At 41.5% G+C, this 3,807-nt stretch overlaps 1 non-coding gene across 1 annotated transcript; it reads right to left on the bottom strand.

Annotated features, from left to right (window-relative positions):
- Positions 1-3,464: 3,464 nt before the first annotated feature.
- LOC116153225 (U6 spliceosomal RNA) lies at positions 3,465-3,567 on the bottom strand. The gene has a single exon (XR_004137008.1). It is a non-coding gene; the product is annotated as a U6 spliceosomal RNA (small nuclear RNA).
- Between the last annotated feature and the right edge of the window lie 240 nt (positions 3,568-3,807).

The following is a 3,807-nucleotide window of genomic DNA, read 5'->3' as shown; positions in this document are numbered from 1 at the left end:
TCACGCCCCACTTTCCTTGTTCATGATTAATGGAGCAAGAGACAGGAAAACCAATTTGTGAAACTAATTATTCAAAAGGTATGTAATTTACTGAAAGGAAAACAACTTACTAGAAATTTAAAAATTTTTTTTTTAAGTTTTGGAGATAGCAAACAGAGATCTTAGATGACTTACTCATGGCATCATGGAGTTTTAAGGGGTTTGGGGATGAAAGGTTATAAATAGGGCATCTGCCATGTTCCTTCATAATGTTCCATGAGTCCTTTCCTGTGCCGGATGGACCACAGGGCTGACCATTTCATTTTGCATTTTGAGTCAGTGCTTTCCCTAGAGAGTTAAGAAGATATCTTAGTAACTAGAAGAAGACATGCCTAGGTGACATTCTCAAGTGTAATTTTGAACAAAGACAAGAGTTCTTTTCCCATGGTGCTTATGCACAACCTAGTGATTAATTGGTGGGTTTTGTTCTTTTCTTTGGCTTCTGGAGGAGGTGCTGGTAATAAGTGGGACTCCCTAGAAGAGCAGCAGAACTGGAGAGAAGAAGGAGAAAGAAACAGATATCAGATAATTTATTCCTGGATCCTTTGAAATATTGACAGTATGTCCTTTCCCAAGATAGACGTAAGCCTGACTTCATGTAGGTGAGCCTCAATAACCCTTTCTCAGGTTCAAACAGCCATCCTTAAGCCCCTGTGCTCTGCCACGAGCCTTTTGAAGACTCACTCCCAGTCAGGGCAGTTAGACACCAGGTTCTTACTCTGTTCTTAAAATGCATGATTTGATCCCAGTTGTTTCTCTTACTTTCTGAGCTCATATCTTATTCAGAACACCTGCTGTCCAGCTATCTGCTATGACTATTTTTGGTGTTGCTTATCCTGACATCTGGAATGATGGACTGCATCGTCAGCTCAGCTATGTATGTTCACAACCGTGGACTGGTTGAGCTGGCTGCTCTAGGGACTGGCCACAGGCTGGCCCTCATGTCAATGTTTCTTGGCTTTATTTGAGGCCATTTTCCATTCCTCTATTTTCAGATATTGGCATGAAGACATGGTAGATTTGGAAGACTTGGTTGCTTGAGAATTTCAGTTTCTACTTTTGGATGGAGTGGCACAGCTGTGGGGTTAGATTAGCTCTTGGAATTTTCTGGCGTGTGAGATTTGAGAAGTCAAGGGCAGGGAGGAGGAAACCCAGAATAATTAGTTACAAAGTCATCCTCTTAACTTTGTTCTCAGCAGGTATGTAAAGTTGAGATTGGCAAGGACATTCAGTGCTGTGGGAACTAGGTTTTGTGCAGTTGCTGTCCCTGTCTTGGCTTGTGCCTCCAGCGGGTCACTCACCCTCTCTGAGCCTTTGTTTCATTTTCTGTTAATAGAGACTTTGAGCTGGATGTTAGGCATTTAGCTTAGGCAATCACTGTCTGGAACTCACTGAAGTCTATCAAATTGGATACATCATTATGGATATTGGATGTCTTTTTTGGAGGGAGAGTATCCAAGACTTTCATCCAATTCTAAAGAGTCTGTGACCAAAATGATACTATAAATGACTGTATTGGATGGTTTCCATGGCCCATTCCAAACCAGATGTTCCAGGATCCTGGAACACTTTATAACAAAGAAAAGCAGACACGAAGCCCAGTTCCTAATCTCTGCCTTGTTACAGAGCTTTATCTAACTACTTCCATCCACACTGACCTCTGCCTCTATTAATCTCCTATATGCTTTAGTTAAATCATTCAGTTATTTATTCATTCACTCATTCATCAAATATCTACTAGAAAGCCAATGAAGAAATATTGAGTACCCACTATGTGTCAGACACTGTCAAAACGAAGCCAGATCTTCAAATTAGCCACATTCAATGAGCCAAAAAGCATTTTTGGAATCCTTACTATACTTTAGGTACCACCCAAACCAGTGGATTTCAATTTTGGCTGAATATTGGGGATCACTAAAACTCTCATGCCCAGGCCTCAGTCTAGACTTGTTAAATCAGAATTCCTAGGGGTTGGGACCCAGAAGGTGGGATTTTTAAAAAGTTGTCCCCCGGCCCCAGCTGATGCCAAAGTGTAACAAAGGCGGGGAACTGGTGATGAGAATGGTGACCCCTGGCCTGGAAATGGCATGATGGAGCTAAGAAAGCACATTTAGGGAACTCATACATGACTGTTTATAATTTTCACATTGTTTCTTGGTGCATTTGGAATAAAATCCAAAACATGGCTGCAAGTCCTTAGATGATCTGGCCTCTGTCCACATTTATTCATCCATTTAACAATAGCTGTTGCATGTCCAGTTTGTACCAGCCAATGACCTAGGCAGTAAGGATAGAATCATGACAAGTTAGACAAGTTCTTTGCTCTTTCGAGCTTACATTCCAATGAAAGAAACATACCATTAATGTGTAAACACAGTTATTGATAAGAGAGTCTCAGTGATTAAAAAAAAATCAGACTAGTGGGCCTGAGAGTGACAAAGTGGTGGAGGGCTACTTTAAGTTGACTGGTCAGGGAAGGGGTCTCTGAAGGGAACAACTTGCAGCTGAGATTCCAATGTCTAAAAGGACTCAGCTTTGTGAAGATCTGGGGAAAAGGACTCTAGACAGCAAGAACAGCATGTGCAAAGGTCCTAGGGCTAGCAAAATAGAAAAGGGGAGAGACAGTGAGGAGGTCTGAAGGTGGGCAAAAGCCAGGTAATTTAGGGCTTTGTGGGCATGGTTTGGGTTTCCTTTTAAATGCCCTAAGAAGTTCTTACACTATGGCCCCATTTCAGAATCAATCATTTGTTGTTATATTTTATTAAGTACAAGCAGTCCTCACATGATATAGTACTGCATGACCAAATCTCAGTTACCCTAGAATCTTGCAAAGCAAAGACAAGCTTCCTATATGCCCAAGCTCCATGTGACATGGTACCATGCGAAGTGAGGACGATTGTATCTCTCAAAACTCTCAAACTATTTTTATGCTAGTCTTATTTTCTTAATTTAATTGTGAGATCCCTGGGGCAAGATGAGGAGCCCTTGAGGTACTGGATTATTGCTCCCAGCCATTCACTACTTCTGTGTGACTAGCCTGTGCCACCCATGGGAGAAGTAGACAAACTCACCTAATTGACTCTGGGCTTGGTCTCGTGACTTGCCTTGGCCAGTGGGATGAGGACTGGACATTTGCTGTGTTCAAGCAGAGTCAGTAAATGTGTGCTCTGCTTAACTTCCCTCTGCTGTTCTTTTTTTTTTTTTTTTTAATTTAGGTATAGTCAGTTTACAATGTTGGATCAATTTCTGGTATACAGCGTAATGTTTCAGTCATACACATACATACATATATTCCTTTTCATATTCTTTTTCATTATAGGTTACAGCAAGATACTGAATATAGTTCCCTGTGCTATGCAGTAGAAGCCTGCCATTTATCTATTTTATATCCAGTAGTTGGTATATGCAAATCTTGAACTCCCAATAAAAATATGGAGTGCTTCACAAATTTGCATGTCATTGTTGCACAGGGGCCATGATAATCTCTGTACTGTTCCAATTTTAGAATACATGCTTCTGCAGCGGCACCCTCTGCTGTTCTTAAATTATTGTCCCCTGCACATCCCAGAGAGGAGCTCCTCCTTCCTCCTGGTCCCACAAGGAGGAGACATATCTTGCTGAGCTAAATGGAGCCAAGCCATACCCAGCAGAGCCAATCGGAGTTGAGGTCAACCCATAGCCCATAAGTAATGTGGGCAAGAGATAAACATTCGTTATAGTAAGTCACTAGGAAATGGGGTTGTCTGTTACTGCAGCAAAAACTGACTA

Source organism: Camelus dromedarius, chromosome 4 (assembly GCF_036321535.1).
Source record: "Camelus dromedarius isolate mCamDro1 chromosome 4, mCamDro1.pat, whole genome shotgun sequence".
Taxonomy (NCBI): domain Eukaryota; kingdom Metazoa; phylum Chordata; class Mammalia; order Artiodactyla; family Camelidae; genus Camelus; species Camelus dromedarius.
The sequence above is the reverse complement of the archived record's forward strand: the minus strand, read 5'-3'. Positions and strand labels throughout refer to the sequence as shown.